The sequence below is a fragment of the Microcebus murinus genome, chromosome 27 (assembly GCF_040939455.1).
Source record: "Microcebus murinus isolate Inina chromosome 27, M.murinus_Inina_mat1.0, whole genome shotgun sequence".
In the NCBI taxonomy this organism is placed as follows: Eukaryota; Metazoa; Chordata; class Mammalia; order Primates; family Cheirogaleidae; genus Microcebus; species Microcebus murinus.
The window spans coordinates 16,055,662-16,074,321 of record NC_134130.1 but is presented as its reverse complement, the minus strand read 5'-3'; the positions used below and the strand labels follow the sequence as shown (position 1 = coordinate 16,074,321).

Sequence of the window (18,660 nt, the reverse complement as noted above, 5' to 3'; positions counted from 1 at the left end):
ATGCCCAGCCCTTGAAAAAGAAAATTTTCTCATTATAATTATTCCCTTGCACAAAACAAAAGCAAATAATTTGAACCTCCTTTATCATTCAAAAAGCAAAGAAGGCCTTTTCTAATGCTAATAGAAAAGATTTTTAGGCCAGGCATGGCCTGGCCTGTAATCCTAGCACTCTGGGAGGCTGAGGCGGGTGGATAGCTCAAGGTCAGGACTTCAAAACCAGCCTGAGCAATATCAGTAGAGACCCCGTCTCTACCAAAAATAGAAAGAAATTAATTGGTCAACTAAAAATATATAGAAAAAATGAGCCGGGCATGGTGGCGCATACCTGTACTCCCAGCTACTCAGGAGGCTGAGGCAGGAGGATCGCTTGAGCCCAGGAGTTGGAGGTTGCTATGAGCTAGGCCGATGCCACGGCACTCTAGCCCAGACAACAGAGTGAGAGTCTGTCTCAAAAAAAAAAAAAGAAAGAAAATTTAAAATCCATCTTAAACTACTTCCCAGTCATCAGAGTTGAGCTTTGTTCTTCTTCTTAAGTTAGAGTTAATGTATTAATGGAAACTGTACCCTTTGGTGACATTAGGAGATTCAGGTCCCCCCTCTTGCGTCTTCTTTCACATCCATCCATTCCCGTGGGAACTTCTTGATCTAAATAATGATAGAGAACATCAGTTGAGTGAGGGGCACAATTTTTTTCCTGTTTTTTTAGAGATAGGATCTTGCTTTGTCACCTAGGCTGGAGTGCAGTGGCCTCGTCATAGCTCACTGCAACCTCAAACTCCTGGGCTCAAGTGATCCTCCTGTGTCAGCCTCCTGGGTAGCTGGGACTACGGGCATGCACCACCATGCCCGGCTAATTTTTGTTATTTATTTATTTATTTAGTGTGTAGAGAAGTGTCTTTCTAGTTTGCTCAGGCTGATCTTGAACTCCTGGACTCAAGCAATCCTCCTACCTCAGCCTCTCAAAATGCTGGGATCACAGGCATGAGCCATTGAGCCTGACTATAGGTCAAAATTAACTTATTTTCAATAACAAAACAGTCAAAGAAAAACTCTGAGGTAGACTGTGTCTAAAACGACCCACTCCACCCATGTGTTGACATGAGAGCTGTATTGCTTATGAAGACAAGGAGAGTAACTAAACGATGATGCCACAATTATTAGATTGTTATTTGTGAAGATGGGACCTTTTTCTGGTTGATATTTCTTCTGGCTTGGTAGAGTCAGTGATAGGATATGGATGCCTAAGAGTAATGTTTAAGGCAAAATCTTGGTATTTTAGATGATGAATTCTTTCATTTAAATTCCTCCTTGTGACCTGCTGTTTAACACGTTTTACAATGCATTTATCATGCTTCAATATTAGAACTTTTAGTTTGGGGCTAACAGAAATAGTTCAGCTAATGAAAATAATGATTTTTTCATGCTGTACTACATGGTAATTTAAAGCATTTCAATTAAACAAACTGTCTCATTAGAGCTCCTTGATAATGTAGTTCAGTTTGCTTTGATATGGTCAGAAATCCCAAAGATGCTTTTGGGAAACACTCTATCATCCGAACTTACTTAAGAAGGTTGCCATACACCAGACACTCAAATGACCTACTTTAAAAACGTTTGAAGCCATTTTGTGGTGTGGACCCAGAACAAATTATCCTTATTTAATAAGTAGCTTCCAATTTGTGTTCCAAAAGGCATCTGAATTCTACCACTGAGATTTATTTTTAAAATTCCATTTTTTCTCATATCATATCTTAAGATTTGAAAGTACACTTATTCATAAATTCTCATCCTGTTAGTATTTTGTTTTTCACAGAAGAATCTTATAATGAATATTATAGCTTAAAAATTCACTATTTTATATCATATGCCCTGTCATTTTTTCCCCAAAGGATTCCAGACTCAATATGAGTATTGAATATTTCTCTAAAAAACAAAAGATTAAGTACATAAATAAACTAAATTGGTGAAAGTATCATTGAAATACTCTGAGGATAAACTAAATACTGTTCCTTTAACTTGAATATTCAAATGCTTCAGATAGGTCCAAAGTTTAAACAGCTAAGAAATTCTGTTACTCTGGTTGAAAATAAATGAAAAGAATTTTTTTTGCATGATCATAGCTCACTGCAGCCTCCATCTCCTGGGCTCAAGCAATGGTCCTGCCTCAGCCTGCTGAGTAGCTGGGACTACAGGCGGGTGAAACTATGCCTGGCTAATTTTTTCTTATTTTTTTGTAGAGACGAGGTCTTGCCATGTTGTTCAGGCTGGTCTCAAACTTCTGGGCTCAAGTGATCCTCCTGCCTCGACCTCCCAAAGTGCTTGGATTACAGGTGTGAGCCATCCATTGCGCCTGGCTGGGAATTTTTTATGTCACCAAAACAAATAGCTTCTTGCATTTAAATAGCTGTTAATTTAAATATCAGACAAACCAGTTGTTGAACATGATAATAAATTGCATGCTGATAACTGGCTGGATAGCAACTAGTTCTTTTGACATTGTATCCTATAGCAATAAAAGTATAGATTTTGAGATCTCAACTCAAATCCAATTTAACTTGTGAAAAATGATACAGTCTTAAGCATTCAAACCTGCTAATAACAACATTGTCTTTTACTTTGATTGTGAAGACCATTTCTTTATTAGTTCGGGTAAGCAATGCTAGCTGCTACAACAGACCCCAAGAGCTAATGGCTTACCATGATAAAAATTTATCTCTCTCGGTGTCCAATGTGGTCATTCCATCTTGTGACTTCAAAATAACTGGAGTCTCAAGGGTCCTCTCTTGGGTCGTGTAGCTACGGATGGACATCAGAGAGAGTATGAAGAATTTTGCAGGAGTCTTTGGGGTTTTTTGGGAGGTGGGAGTGTGGGGTGGGAATTGGGCTCAGAAGTAATATATGCCACTTCTACCCACATTCCAGTGCCTAGAACTCATTATAGGATCACAATTAACTGTAGCAGAGGCTGGGAAATGTAGGCTGTCTGCCCTGGAGATAAGAAAATGGATTTTGGTGGCTATAGCAATCATGCCACAAAAATCTCTACAGCCTCAGCAGGGACTTGCTAAGAAGAATAAAATCTCACGGTTGCTCTTATAACTAGAGAGATTATCATCTAATAACAAATATTACTTTTCTAACTGAAAGGCATGAAGTACTCAGTAACTATGTATGTAACATGAGGTTTAATCATCTGTATCTCTGATGCCTCTCCACGGCACATGGACTCAGTTTTTCCCATCTATTCTCTTAATCTCTGAGTTCTGAAAGTTCTTCTCTTTTCCACTCACCTGGCTATCAGAAATGGCACACACAGGAACTTTAACTTAACTTTAATCCTGAAAGCTGGAGTGAATCGAATTAAATATAACCCAAATGTGTTTTTTTTCTTCCCAGCCTAGGAGACCCAACCAGTGTTTTTAAAGGTATACTTCATGAACCAATCTGAAGCCGAAGAGTTTGTGTTTTGTTGTGTTTGGATGTTTAGCTATGTATCTTTGAACATAGCTCAATAGATCATCAAATAGTCTCTGAACAGATATTTCATTCAGCTTAAGTTCCAGGCAGAGGTCTGATTTCATGAGCCCCTCATTACCAAGCCTTCCAAAGTTTCTATAAGGACGTCTGATGCAAAAGGAAACCTACCCTTTGTAAAACCAGTCTCCAAAATAGCAGTTAAGGAGAAAATTGAGGAAAGTATTCAGAAAACTCAAGCAAAACCTCCCAGCTTGACTTGTATCTTCTTTTAAAGATCACAACCCCAGAGGGAAGTAGCAAATCATTGATGGGATTGAGGAACTGATAGGATCGAACCCCTGCAGGGAGTGACCTGGAAAGCCAGATAAAAGGACTGGGAGACTGGTTGCTCCATTTTAACACAGTCCCTGGAGATAGATGGGTGGGGACCTGCGGCCTCAGGGCCACAGGTGGCCTTCGGGATCCTTGATTGTGGCCTTTGGCCAAATTGGATTCCACAGAAGCCTTCCTGGAAGATGCCTCTGAGACCTGTTTCAGGTGTCTTTGTGGATTGATAACCTGCCTGCCTTTCACAAACCAAGTGAAAGATACTTAACTCACTGGCCTCAGTTTTCTCTTCTGCAAAATGGGAGTCAAAAATACCTACCTCCTGGTTTGGAGGAAGGTTAAGTAAGTTAAATGTTTAACCACTTCGGGACCAGCGTCGACTGTAGCTGACAGCCATGATATGACTTTTCTAATTTTTCATTTATCAAAATAAAATTGTGAACATTTAAAAATAACGTGATGAAAACATATATGTATATGTTGCCTCTTCTGATTGACATGACAAGTAACGCTGCCTGTAAAGTGACAGAGCCTCCAGCGCCCTCAGGCGTTCCTCATCCCACGGGAGCAGAGCGGCGGCAGATGCGGGACTGTGCCCCCGTTGTGAGCCCCAAACCAAAGTGGTTAAGGTCACTTAGCAGAAGGCTTTACAAATAAAAAATCTCAAGCAGCTATTGTTATTTTAAAAAAGAAAGTATGGGCCGGGCAGGTGGCTCATGCCTGTAATTTCCTCTATTCCTGTAGCTGGACACAAATAACTTTTAAAAATAAAATCTGATTTTATTGCAACTATAATCAGAAAACATTTACTTGAAAGATCTTTTTTGAAAATGGAGAGGAATAAGTCATCCTTCCTAAGACTTTCTGAAACCTTGAGGAAGATGAGATCATCACTTATTCTTCATAAGTCTTACTTTTCAATCCGTTAACTGTATTTTTTGCAAATTTAAGAGACTTCTTTTAACACTGTGGAGAGATGTTGTTAATCAATAAGTTGGCATAAAAGAAAAAATGAAACCAAGATGAACTATTAAGCTAACACATTAGTAGTGTTTATCCTGTACTGAAGATCCTAGAAAAAGATAAAAGAGATATTTCTTCAATTTTTAAATTTATTTTTAAGGAGGTAAAAAAATCCATCTTAGCCACCTCAGCTATTCTCAGAAGCAGCTTGATAATGGAAAGGATCCTGACTAACAAGCAGCGTAAGTTCAAGCCTCCGTGACATCGTCACCTTGCCATGCGAGCATGAGCGAGTCGCTCAGCCTTTCTAGACGTCCATGCCTTAGTGTCGATTCACCAGGATGCAAGAGGAAGACTGGACTCAAGAAAGAGTGACAGAGAAAAAGGGATAGAGTCTGGAAGACTTGTTAAGAAGGAACCTGTACACTGTTCTAATAAATGTCGAAATTCACATAGCATGATTTACACAAAATCCCCTCAGTAGGGAATCGGAGAGCCTGGTGACTTGATTTATTCTGTCAACCTGCCCAGGAATGTCAGCGGCTTAGAAAATTGTAATGAGTAAAAGAAAAGAAAAATAAGTCTGTAAAATTGGATAATTTTTTGAAAACAAGTAAATATCCGTTGTGTTTTTTAATTTCATAATCAAACCCGTTTCCATTTTCAAGTCTCTTAGCAAATGTAGAAAACGCTATAAACATCCAGTTAGTTCCGTGGAGCTCGACGCTCCTGACGGCCTAAACAGAGGTTTGCTTCTTCAGAAGCCAACGAGCTTCTCCTTGCACCATTAGTCTGAGCCCTAACTGGGGAGTCACCCTAAAGGTAACTGGGTGACAGACAGCACAGGGCAGGAGAGTACGAGACCATCATCTCTGGTGCAGAAGCAACTCAAACATACTTGACAGACAACAGCCATCAACCGTGTCTCTTTCACTCGTGAAAAATCGCCCATCTCCACACTTCGGCTAACCTTGGGAACAGCCTCCGGTTCCAAGTGAGGAAAAACTCAGATCTCAGTGGCTCCCCAATCTGCTCTGTTTTGGGTTCTCCCGGATGTTTTTAGCTGGCGGTACAAAGTGGCCTTCATTCTGTGAATGAGAGTTTGTCATTCACAGAATCTTGGACAGTGGGCATGAACGTTTCCCGCCCTCCTCCCTGGCCGGGACAGCGGATGCAATGGCAAATCCGTCAGGGGCTCAGCTGCTTCCCATCCCGGCCCTCCGGTGTGGTCGGCCTGTCCTCCCGAACAAACGGGAAGCTTCTCTCTTTTCTTTGCTGCCCTTGGCTATCCGTGGCAAGGGGATGGATCTCAGGGTCGTGTGGTGCAGTAGGGATATTGTGGGCTTATAACATCCATTGTGCTTGGAAACTTGCATTTGTGTGGCTCCACAATGAAGTTCCTGAGTAGAATTTGCTTGTCTGTGCTAAAAACATGAGTAGACAATTGACAAGGAGCCAGAGCCTTAAATGAAGTAAGAGAGTGAGTGTGTGGCGCTGATGGTGGGAGCGGGGAGGAATACAGGGTCTAAATCAATGACTTACCTTTATTGTTGAAGGGATGACCTTGAAAAGATTTTATGCCAGAAACCAAGAATGAATGTCCTAGAGTTGCTCTTCATTCCCAAGCAAAATAAATCTTTTCTGTTGCCTTTTTTTTTAAACCAGTGATTAACAAAAACTGTGCATTAAAAAAAGCAAGAAATTCTTTCTCTGAAGTTTGTCTTGTGAAAAGAAATCACTTATATTATCTAGATTTAATTTCCTAGGGTGGAGATATTTACCTGGGCTAACAACAGTGCGTCCAGCATATAGACCCAGGGCCAGTGGCGGGTCTCTGTGCAGAAATTATTTTAGTAGATGCGGCTCTTGGCCTTCAGCAGCATAAACTCTATGTTTGTTTTATATACTAATATCAGCAGAACTTCCCTGTTTCTGTCTGCATCTGGAAAATTTGGGTTGGATTTTATTAGATAGCCTGGTCTCTTTTAATGTATTTAATTTTTATTTAATGCTGGAAAAAGTTGATTGATTAATCAGAGTGTTTGAATAATAGGTTGAATAGCTAGTGAAAATTTTAATCATTAAGATTCACTTAGCCAGAAAATATTTTTTGCCTTAATCTTTGTTAATAGAATCATTGGCATTGGTTTGTTTTAGTACAAAGGGAAGTATAATGCACTGAATATAATTTCATTGTTTTTTTCAATATGTTACTACCATATTAAAGACCAAGCTTCTGGACATGTTTGGAAATTGTACAGTTGTGGATTGAAGATTGGAATGAACATACATTGACCTTGGAACTTGCCTTCGTAGCTATTACTTTTATTAAATGACTGATACTGCATTCTTTTTTATGATTTCCCTCTTTTTCCTGAAAGCCAAATGTGGAAGCTAATTCCAGTTAATTTATGGTTTCATTTAATTGAGTTCCACTTAAATGAGATTTTCCGTAATATGGACAACTTTAGTATGAATTATGAGATTTATCCAGGGCAAAGTTAGCCCTTACAGGCCAAAAAAAAAAAAAAAAAAATCTAATGTCTTTAAAACTTGAAAGATGTAACCTTAACATTTGTACCCCCATAATATGCTAAAATAAAAGAAATAAAAATACTTGAAAGAAGAGTTTTCTTAGAACTTATTTTGGGCCTGTTTCTGTTGAAACCTAATTCCAAGCATCTCTTTTTTATCTCTAAAAACTCCCGCTCTGATTGTGTCTGCTTTGGGGAAACCCTGGTGGCTCCTTTCTGTTGCTCAGAAGTGTCAAAAGAATGTGGGACATCCGGAAAGCTCAGTCTCTCTTGTCCATCTGAAGGTCAAGCCTTCCTCTCTAAAGAGTCCTTCTGATCCTTCTGCCTGCCGCCACAGTCGGCGGGGTTGGTTTTGGAGCAGGAATTAAAATTTTGCCTCATTTTACATCATGTGTTCAACTGCTTTCTTTCTTTCAGATAGTGAAAAGCTGTCCAAGAATAGCTTAATGCACAAGGATAAACAAGTTTAGAGAAATTATCCAGCTTGTAAATAATAGCTTCACATATATGAAGTAGCTAATTCTATACAACATTAGGTGCTCTTTCAATAAAACCAAGAGAAAGAAAAGATCCCAGAAATTTCTTTGCAATGCTTAAAAGGCTTCCCCCTGCTACCCCTACCAACTCCCTGGTTTTTCAGAAGGGTAATTGTTCTCTCTTATAATCTAGAAATGTATGTGCCTAATTGAAATAAGATGTACTCCTTAAATGATGAAAATAAAAAGTGATCAAAATAGATTTTTGTTATCCTTTGGGCATTGGGAGTTTAAATGCAAACTGCATGGCTTGCAGTGTGGGGAATTAATTATTGGTAATTGAAGTTGTAAGCTTAATTCCCTGCTTGCTTCAATGAAAATGAATCCTTTCATTTAATATTGAAATAAGCACCACTAACCTCATGATCTAGGACAGCGCATGCATTCAGCTATTGAGCAACAGGGAATGTTGAAAAAGCTTTATCTTTTAAACACCGAATTGTGATTAAAACAAAGCAAACATGGGGAAGGTGGGTAAATGTATTAGCAATTAATATAATAGTGTTGAGTGCACCTAACAGACTCCGTTCTTGCTTGCCAGTTAGAAACTCCATTTTGTATTCTAATAAAAAAAAAAAAAGTCTAAACCATTGAAAAAGATATACATAACTTTTTGAAAGCCCGTCCTCAGGCAAATGTTTCTGTTGACTAGTATTGTCACCTACTGAAGCATCCAAACTGTTGAGCAAGGAAATGTCTCTGCCAAGTGTTTCTGCTCCGAGTTCTCGTCTTTCTGAGGGAGTTAGTAGTTCACATCTAATCACGATGTAAACTTCGCTGCCTGCCTGGTCATCCTCTCCGTCTCCCCGTCTCCCCCGACTCTTTGTCTTTCTCTTTCTGTCTCCAGGCTCTGGCCATCCAGGACTGTCTCTGGGCATTTGCACTTATTGTCACTTAGGTCTGGTGTGCTTTTCCAGGCCCCTAAGGCTGCTCTTGGCCTAATTAGCATGTCCTCCTGTCTTAGAAGTCAGCACAAACGTCACTCCTGAGATGGAGGCTAGCACCCCCTTCTACTACTATGCTTTTTACTACAGTAAGTCAGGTGGTAATTATTACCTGCTCCGTGCTGCCCCTTCTGCCAGACTACAAGTACCAAGAAGGCAGGGACAGTGTCTTCCTTGGTCACGGGAAGAGCTCCAACAGCTAGTCCAAGCCTTGCACATCCTAGGCATCAAGAAATAAGTTGGAGTGAATGGATGAATGATGAATGACTGTTAATTAAGGTGGGTCTGACAGACCCTGGGCAAAATTCCTATTTTATAGTCCCGAAGTATCCAGAACTCGTATATAATGTATAATTTCTTTTTCTCATTTTTTTAAATGGGAAAAGAATGGGATTCATATTTTTCTGTTTATCATACTTCATAGTAAGTCCTCAGTCCACCTTTCCCAGAAGACAATTTATCCATATTTCAGTAAGTAACACATGCAATTGTGTAATAAGCTGCAAAAGAAAAATCTCTTGTCAGAAATGAAGCTTGCTTGTTCTTTAATGTGTTTACTAGAGAAAATCTAGATATTGAACTTTGCTCAAATAAGATAGTACAGTTTGAATTTGCTCTCAGTGGAACCTATCATTTCTGACCCAGGAGAAGGATTCATAATAAAATGACTTCTGTTCTTTCACTAACCAGCCTGTGTCCACAAAGTGTGGTCATGGACTGTGAAAATCCCTCTGGGTCAGCTCCAAGGACCAAAATCAGGTTGCTCAGTCTTTCAAAACTATTTTTCTCAAAAGAGTAAGGAAGGAAGGGAGGGAGGGAGGAAGGGCCCTTGGTTTTAGCACCAGGACTGCCCCCATAGGACGCAGCAGCAGGATGTGGCGAGCCGCCCCAGAGGCCGGCGTGCGCGAGAGCGCAGGCGGGGGCTGAGGTGTCACCGCCCGCGTCCCGCGGCGGCAGGTGCGGTGCTGCCCCCGCACCCCCGCCACCGTGCACCTCTGTCCTCCTGGGGGGCCCCAGCGCCTCCGATTTCCCCTGGCTTGTGCCTGCACATGCACCTCCCAACTCCGGCCCAGGCTGCGGGAGCCAGGGGGCGGCGGTCCGGGTCTGCGGGAGGCCGGCGCCTGGACATCCGGGGCGGGCTGCCGGCTGGAGGGGACGGAGACGACCAGAGTGCCCGCTCCCCGGCGCCCCGACTCTGCCCTCTGCCCGCCGCGGGTGCCGGCCTTCCACGGGGCGGCCACCGCTCCGGACTCTTCCTCCCCGCCGCCTGCCGCCGCCCGGGCCGAGCCTCCTGGGGGGCCGCGCCGACTTGCCCAGGGCCGCGGCAGCCGGGGCGCCGGCCGCCGAGCTCCCGCGCCCCGCGCCCCGCGCCCCGCGCCCCGCGCCCCGCGCCCCGCGCCCCGCGCCCCGCGCCCCGCGCCCCGCGCCCCGCGCCCCGCGCCCCGCGCCCCGCGCCCCGCGCCCCGCGCCCCGCGGCGTCCCGGCAGAGCCACGTGGCGCCCGCGCCGGTGGGCAGCCTGGGCCGGCGCGCGCCCCGGTGCTCGGGACGCGTCTTGGGGACAGGCCAGACCCATGTCCCCAGGGGCCGCCACTGCATTGCTGGGGCGGGGGAGGAGGGCCGTCCGGGACGGGAGGCCACCCCTCCCTGGCAGCTTTGCTGGGAAGCTGAGAGCAGGCCGCTCCCCGCCCTCACCCGCCTGCCCCTCTGCCGGCAGAGGACAAAGGCCCGCCTGAAGTTCGAGGGCCCCAGCCCCACCTCGCACGGATCTCATACTACACGTGAACAAGCTAAATTTAACACTCCAAAAGAAAGGAACAATTTATTTGTGATTTAGCCAGGTAGGTACGACAATGTGTGCTGAAATTGAAACTCTTCATAATACAAATTAATAAGGAGTTTATACATTTTTAACAGGAATCAAAAAAGTGCAGGATATTTTAATTATGATCAACAGCATTATGTGATTTTTTTTTTTTTTTTTTTTTGAGACAGAGCCTCTCACTGTGTTGCCCAGGCTACAGCGCTGTGGCCTCAGCCTAGCTCACAGCAACCTCAAACTCCTGGGCTCAAGTGATCCTCCTGCCTCAGCCTCCCGAGTGGCCGGGACTACAGGCATGCGCCACCATGCCCGGCTAATTTTTTCTATATATCTTAGTTGTCCAGCTAATTTCTTTCTATTTTGAGTAGAGATGGGATCTCGCTCTTGCTCAGGCTGGTCTTGAACTCCGGAGCTCAAAAGATCCTCCCACCTCGGCCTCCCAGAGTGCAGGGATGACAGGCGTGAGCCACCGCGCCCCTCCAGCATTATGTGATTTGACTAAAGAAAACACAGGACAATATTTGAAGAATACTTTGTTAATATTGATAAATGTAGAGTTGCTTTTCAAATTATGCAATAACCCCATGAAGTCAATTTGAATAATACTAAATTGACACAAGAGTTAATGAACTTACTTAACTTGGGTTCATGTGGTTTTGAAATTAATAAGCTTTTGCTTCAAGGTCAAATAAATTTTTTAAAAAGAGATGAACCAGTTTTGTCAACATAGATGCAAATATTAAAGGAAAAATAGTTTTTGGTACTTAATATGGCTACTGGAACAGCTATATATATATGGAAGACATATATGGAAGTGTAGTATAAAATACATATGGAACAACTTGGGTATGTGAATACACTTTTTATGAAATATAAATACAACAGACCATGTATTTCCAAGGAAAATTCATTGTCTAAACTAAGATGTGCTATAATTGTAAAATATATACCAGATTTTCCAATACTTAGTAAAAATATGTATATCTCATTTAATTTTCTTTTTAAGTTACATATTGAACTGATAACTATTTTAGATATATGAATAAAATATATTATTAAAATTAATTTCACTTCTTTGTTTTTATTTAACGCGACTACTAAAATTTTAAAATACATATGTGACTCACATTTTATTTTTAGTGAACAGCACTATCTCTGTTAGTTTTGATGCTGCAGCTATCTTCTCCTTGTCCATTAATTTTGTTTTTGGTATACTTTGCTGAACAAAAAGTCTTAACATTAATGTAGTTAACTCATCAATTTTTCACTTACTCCTTGTCCTTTCATAGTTTAATAAAATTCACAAAGATATTCTTTATTTTCTTCTACTTTTCCTGTCTTATTGAGGTTTTTAACTCATTGTTAGTCCACTTTTGTATAATGTAAGGGAAAAGTCCAGCTTTTTCTCCAGATAAGCCAGCTTTCCCAATATTTTGTACTAAACAAAGCATCCTTTTCTGCATTTATTGTATATCAAATTCACATACACACAGATCTATTTCTGAACTTTCCATTCTGTTCCATTTGACTGTTCCTATACCAGAACCATACTGTTTTATGCTTTGTAATATTTCATAATTACTAGTAGGTTGAATCACTCCTCATTCGTATGCTGATATGAATATATCAGCTAAAATATCCCAATAAAAGAATTTCTATACTTTCCCTTTGCTTTCCCTTATCAGCTATAGAGTTTGACCTTCTAAGTAATATAAGTAAATACTACCATTAAAACTCTTTTGACTGCCTTTTCTTCTTTTTTTTTTTTGTGCCTTTTCTCTTTTAGCGTGTGACAGAGTCAAAACCAGTCTGTTCTTATCTGATAAAACATGGATGATGAGAAAACCTCTACTGAGCACCTGCTTTTATAACTGTATCTCATGTCGGTTAGAGTTCTTTGGCTTCCAGTGATAAGAATCAGTTGAAGAAAAAGCTAAACATCTAGGACTCAAGAAGACCCAGAACCAGGACAGCTCTGGAGATAAAGGAATGAGTAGCTCATCTGTCCAAAGGGAATGGATCACTCCACTGATAAGTCAGTTCTTGGGAGACAGTAAGATCTAGACCCAAGCAGGTTCTCCTGGCAGGGGCACTAGGATCAGTCTCTCACTGGGTGCCATCTTGCTTTCCTAAATTCAGTTACATTGTATCATACTGTCTATTCTCTGAGCAACTCCTGCATCCTTCTCCTTCCTTTTTTCCTTGTTACCCAAAGTTGGTTTCTGTTGCCTGCAACTAAAGAACCATGATACAATGTTTTTGTTCTCTTTCAGTTAGTTAGTTAGTTTAGGTAGTCAGACTTCTGGACACTTCCCTGTCATGCATGTTATGACAAAATTGCTTGTTGTGGTTTACTTTTGGCTGAATCTTTATGGTAGATACAAAATTAGAAGTTTCTTAAAAATGTTTTCTCCCCTCTGCAGTTGGTAGGGTACAAGGGTTAAGGCTGGAAATTCAGGCAGGATAAAGGGCATGAAACACACATAGAAAGGACAGAGAGAACAACAGGAGAGAAGAAAGAAGGAGACAGAACTTGAAAGCAATGCTGGTGTGGGGTGAGTCTCGCACGCATGTTGAGGGCCCTATCCTTAAGGAGTCTAGATCAGGTAGAAGTAACAGTTTGAGAACTGTGCAATGATGAAAAATGGGTATTAAGGGTGGGAATTGTAGTGAATGGCCAAGGCTGTAGGATATTTAAATCCTTTGGGGAGGAGCATGATATAAGCAAGGTCTAGATGCTGTAGGTCTCCCAGCACTCGTGGCAGTCCAGATTCTGAGGTAGTGGTGCTGGGGCCTTTGACAGTTACAAGAATTACCAAAAACAGTTTTGCTTTTTTAAATATGAATAAATTATTGCTTATGTGATTCATATTTGAGGGCTGAGTTAGGTAACCTAAAAGGGGTAGAGCAGGGCATAAAAGCAGGGAGAATCATCGGCTCTTAGGGGTCAAAGACTATTGTTTGACATCTACATTCCCAGCCCCTGGCACTGCCCTGACACAAAAAGAATCCTCAAATGCTTATGAGTAAACAGGGAACTGGGTAAATGAATAAAAGAAGTAGCAGAAAGTCATAGCCTGTGAGCTATTTTCAGAGACGCTACAAATTTGCAACAGTAGGGCTGACCGTGGAGGGAAGAATGCCGCATAGTTGGGTTTAACTGCAGTATTTGTTAGATACACACTCTGCGCTCTGCACCTGCACTTGGGGAAAATACAAAGATAAGGCACAGTCCCTGCTCTGACATAACTCACAGACCCGCATCTGAATAGGGAGAAATAAATACATTCACAGCAATACTACGAGACTGAAGATACTACTTGGTAAGAAAGAGGTAAGAACAGGTAGGAGAGAAAGAATTTGAAGAATTCATGTCTCACTGAGTGGGAGAAGGTTAGAATAGCCAACATTGAGCATGTGGCATTTGAAATACGCCTTGAGCACCGGTAGAATTTCCAAAAACACAGGCATTTCAAGAAGAAATAGCAAAAACAAAAGCATGGAGATGGGAAAGTATAGGATGGGGGGGGGCAGGTTGTGATCATAGTAGGAAGGCCCTGAATTCCAGGCCGAGGAATCTGTATTTAACCAAAGCTGCTAGAAGTCACTTAGGGTTTCTGAATGAAATAGTTACATGGTTAAAAGCAGAGTTTTAAAGAAAATTAGTTTGTCAGAGTTTTGTAGGAACTTGCTGCTCAAAGAGTGGTCAAGAACTGCCAGGATGGGCTTTACCTGGGAGCCTGTTAGAAATGCAAGATCGCAGGCATCATCCCAGACCCCTAAATCTAACCTGCAGAGTAGCAAGGGCCCTAAGAGATTTGTTTGCACATTAAGATTTGAGAAGCACTAATATAGAATGCAACAGAGGAGGAAGATTTGAGCTAAGCAGACGAGTTAGAGGACTCGGCTGAAGACAGATGCACAAAGATGGGGTCAGTAGATGCATCAAAGCCAATGAGGGAGGACAGAGAGAGAGAAGTTGAAAATAATGCAGGGCTTTGAGGCTGGCTAGTGATGGCATGTTTCTGCCTCCCTCACTTTCCTAATAGATCAATCCTCTTCCCTCATTCATTAAAGTCACTGTTTTCTTTTAATACACTTTTTTCTACTTGCTTCCCCTATTCATTAGCAAGCGCTGCTTCTTTCTGATGGTGCTCACAGGTCGTGAAGCCACCGGAAACGTCCCGAACCGCGTGTCTCTGGGACGGACGCACCACCGCTGAGCCCTGCGCGGGAGGAAAGAAACCACATAAAGCGCCTACAAGGGAGAAAAAAGAAACGTGAAAACATCTTCTCTTGTATTTCGGGGTTTTCCTCCCTTCTGAGTTTCGTATGAATCGAACAGGTGTGCGTTCAAAGCCTGCAAGTGTGTCTTCATCCGCTTTTCATCATTGGCTTCCAGAAAATTCAGATCTCTTGGAAAGGAAGAAAAGTAAACAGCTGAGCACTGTGACTCATTTGCACTTCAAATATACTTTGAATCGGTTATTCCTCAATTAATCAAAAAGCTGGTGTATCCCAAAAGTAGTATAAAGTGACACGCTGTGTGAAATCAATTTTGCTTTCCAAAATCATTAAATCCAGTAGCCTGTGACTACATCCCTGCTAATTCTGGTACCAATCCTTTCATCCTCCATTAACTTTGGCACGCCTAACAGGCTGTCAAGAATAATTTCCCAGGACGTAAATAATTCAGAAATTAAAAATTAATAAATAATAACAGAGAACTACTGGGAAATAGGCTGGGTCAATTAGTGCGCTCTGCATTCTGTTTCTTCGCAGCGGGTGGGGGGGGACACAGCCACATTCGTTACTCGAATCTTCCCTTCAATTCTGAGGTCTGATTTACAGCTCTTCATTACTGGAACCAGTCAGACGCAATTACCTCCATCAGTATCTCAGCTCCTAACTTCAAAGAAACCAACATTTTCTTGTCTGCTTTTTTTCTCCTTGCAGCAGGCTCAGCTTGACATCCCTGGAATTTCTTCCACGCAGACTAATTAATAAGTCTCCGACTTATCATATTCACTTCTCTTCTTTGATGTGCTACCTTAGTCAATCATCCCATTTAATTAGAATTTCAATGATAACTTTACTTATCTTGTGGCTAGATGTAAATTAAAATAACAGGATTTTAATTCTTTCTCGTATGGGGTTATGGCATTTCGGAAGAAAAAGTTTCAACACAAACATGATATTATGTGCTTTTTACTTTTTGTGTGGGGGTAGGGGAGCAGCTTGCAAAATTATTTTCCTCTTGCTACAGCACAGTATTACTGACGAGCAAGCAATCATGGGAAATGCACTGGATTTTTCTATAGCATCATTTCACCAAGCTTTTCACAGGAAAACCACTGTCATGATTTGCATAAATAATTGGAACAAGATACAAACCCTTTTAACTTTTTGCCCTTTTCTGTCAATTCATGCTGTTTCCCATTTTGACAAATTCTGTAGTGGTTTCTTTAGTCCTCCCCAAAATGCCACAAGGAAATAAAAAGCTTCTCCCAAGAATACAGCAAACATTAGTATAGTGCGAGACGTGACACTGATGTGCACAGCTGGATAATAAGGTACAGCAGAAGGCAGCTTTCATTTTTACAAAACAACACTGAGACCAATATTCACTGAGCATGCCCTGGGTGCCAGCCTCAGTCGTAGGCTTTGCCTGCTGATTCCCCCAGCACACCCGTAATACAGGGTCATCGCCCCCATGTGCAGACACACAGTCTCAACGACCTCACTTGCTTGCTGAAAGTCACAAAGGTAGCGCGTGAGGAGGAACAAATTAGAAGAGTTTGTGAGATAAAGAGAGTTTAAACCTTTTTCTTCTTATTATTCTTTTTTTTTTTTTTTGAGACAGAGTCTTGCTCGTTGCCCGGGCTAGAGTACCTTGGCGTCATCAGCCTAGCTCACAGCAACCTCACACTCCTGGGCTCAAGGGATCCTCCTGCCTCAGCCTCCTGAGTAGCTGGGACTACAGGCATGCGCCACCACGCCCGGCTAATTTTTAAATATATATATTTATATATATATTTATTTATTTATTTTAGTTGTCCAATTTCTTTTTATTTTCTTAGTATAGATGGGGTCTCGCTTTTGCTCAGGCTGGTCTCAAACTCTTGAGCTCAAACGATCTGCCCGCCTCGGCCTCCCAAAGTGCTAGGATTACAGGGGTGAGCCACCACACCCGGCTGAGTTTTAACCGGTGAGCGTAGCATTCAAAGCTTTCCATGATCTGGTTTCAAACTGTCTGCCAAACTCATGCTCCTTCTACTATGCTCCTTCTACTACTCACTGAAAATCAATCTCTAGGCCAGAATTTAGTATATACCATATTATATGTTATTCATAATATATGCCTTATTAATAAATTTTTCATGGTTGCTTTGATGTTTACAGACATAGGCAGAAATTCAGTCATAATGGCAATAAATACTGGGCATGTTTGTATGTAAAATAACAATGGTTATCTCAATCATCCAATTATCATAAATACATTTTTTTTGACACAGGATCTCACTCCGTTGCCCTAGCTAGAGTGCAATGCTGTCATCATAGCTCATAGCAACCTCCAACTCCTGGCTCAAGCGATCTGCCTGTCTCAGCCTCCCGAGTAACTAGGACTACAGGCATGCATCACCACACCTGGCTACGGGATACAGCGAGACGGGATCTCGCTGTATTCCCAGGCTGGTTTTGAACTCCTGGCTTCAAGTGATCATCCCACCTCAGTCTCCCAAAGTGCTGAGATTACAGGCATGAACCACTGCGCTTAGCCTATATACACAAGTTTTAGAAGAAGAAAATAAGCTTTTCTCACGTTTTCTTAAATGTGAAAGCTTTTCTCACATTTTCTTTCTATTTTTTCCCAGGAATAAAATTATTAGCTATGGCATCAGGACAATGTGGCTAAAACATAAAAAAGTAAAAATAATATAAAAGTATTAGCTATTTGTTTGTTGCTTTAAAAGAATTTACTAACAATAGGAACGTTAGTGGGAATTTCACAAAATCATCCGATCCTTGATTTCTCAATCATTCCCCTCCTCTACTCTCCATAACAACGTCCAGTAAGACAACAAACAGAGGCCGTAGTGACCAACAGAAACTTATTTCGTTATGGAGGCATGAAGCCACTGCATTTATGACATTTTGAATCTAACCTTTTGGGGATTTAATGCAGTTGTTCCTTAACAATAGGACTTGGTTCATTTGCTACTTAAGACGTGATTATTTAAATTAAAGTTAATTGGTTTCCTTCCTCCCCTTTAGGGCTTTAGGCTCAGAACATTTCTATTAGAAAAATCTAATTTGTCTCAAATTCCTATTTCTAAAATTTATTATGGTTAAAATGCTCTGATATTTTAACTCTTTGTAGCAAAAATTATCTCTAGATTACAGCTCAAGCTGACCAAGCAATTAAAGGTACAGTGACACATTTAGTGACTCAACAGCAGTTACTAGAAAACCCAGAGCCGCAGAGTATAAGGTGAGCAGTGAGTCTCTATCAGGACCTCTGGGAGGTTTGGAAAACCTTGTGCCACTCCTGCTACTTTTCTTTTTCTTTTTTTTTTTTGAGACAGAGTCTCGCTTTGTTGTCCAGGCTAGAGTGAGTGCCATGGCGTCAGCCTAGCTCACAGCAACCTCAAACTCCTGGGCTCCAGCGATCCTTCTGCCTCAGCCTCCCGAGTAGCTGGGACTACAGGCATGTGCCACCATGCCCGGCTAATTTTTTTTATATATATATATATATATATATCAGTTGGCCAATTAATTTCTTTCTATTTATAGTAGAGACGGGGTCTCGCTCTTGCTCAGGCTGGTTTTGAACTCCTGACCTTGAGCAATCCGCCCGCCTCGGCCTCCCAGAGAGCTAGGATTACAGGTGTGAGCCACAGCGCCCGGCCGGCTCTTATTCTTTTTTTTGAGACAGAGTCTCACTCAAATGCCTGGGCTAGAGTGCTGTTGCGTCAGCCTAGCTCACAGCAACCTCAATCTCTTGGGCTCAAGCGATCCTCCTGCCTCAGCCTCCCGAGGGGCTGGGACTACAGGCATG

The 18,660-nt window shown here is 41.8% G+C and overlaps 2 long non-coding RNA genes across 2 annotated transcripts; one reads left to right on the top strand and one right to left on the bottom strand.

The window, feature by feature from the left end:
- Positions 1–331: 331 nt before the first annotated feature.
- LOC142864847 (uncharacterized) lies at positions 332–2,790 on the bottom strand. The gene is made up of 3 exons (XR_012915151.1): positions 2,698–2,790; positions 565–645; positions 332–443 (listed from the first exon to the last, which is right to left on the bottom strand). It is a non-coding gene; the product is annotated as an uncharacterized LOC142864847 (long non-coding RNA).
- A 7,654-nt stretch (positions 2,791–10,444) lies between these two features.
- On the top strand, positions 10,445–15,194 carry LOC105872325 (uncharacterized). Its single transcript, XR_001154525.2, has 3 exons — positions 10,445–10,620; positions 12,388–13,156; positions 14,731–15,194. It is a non-coding gene; the product is annotated as an uncharacterized LOC105872325 (long non-coding RNA).
- Positions 15,195–18,660: the final 3,466 nt, after the last annotated feature.